This window comes from Galeopterus variegatus, unplaced genomic scaffold (genome assembly GCF_000696425.1).
Source record: "Galeopterus variegatus unplaced genomic scaffold, G_variegatus-3.0.2 Scaffold7642, whole genome shotgun sequence".
NCBI lineage: Eukaryota > Metazoa > Chordata > Mammalia > Dermoptera > Cynocephalidae > Galeopterus > Galeopterus variegatus.
In genome coordinates, this window is record NW_007733753.1 from 31,146 (window position 1) to 31,711 (window position 566).

Consider the following 566-nt stretch of genomic DNA (forward strand, 5'->3'; position numbering starts at 1 on the left):
GCTCTTCTCCGCCACATTGTGCCATACCTCTGGCAGGACACACACAGTGGCAGGAAAAGAGCGGGTCCAAGGGTGAGGAGACCACATAGGAGACCTCTCAACATTCCCTGTGTGGATTGTGCAGAATCTGACATAGGGCAGTGGCAGAGGAAATGGGGACAAAGCATCAGGACTATGAGCCAGTGTGATGAAAGATTGGACAGTCCTTGGGAGGCAATTGGGTGAAGTAGTTAAAACTCTGGCTTTCTGGATCAGACTAAGGTATATTCTAGTCTCAGTTCTGAAACTTTCTTGGTTTAACAGGTCAGTTAATCACTCTCAACCTAAGTTTCTTCATCTGTAAAGTAGGGACAGTGATGTGGCCAGCTAGTGTGTCCATGAGATAATGACTGGTGGCTGGCACACAAAATGGGCTCAGTAAATATTATCTACTAAGAATAAATCTAAATAGGGCAGGGCAAAGCCAGACAAGTTTCTGGAAGGCATGGTAAGTGAGGGGAATCTGATTGGGTGATTGGGTGGCAGTTTGACTTAGAACTAGTGAGTGGAGATGACAAGAATGTCAG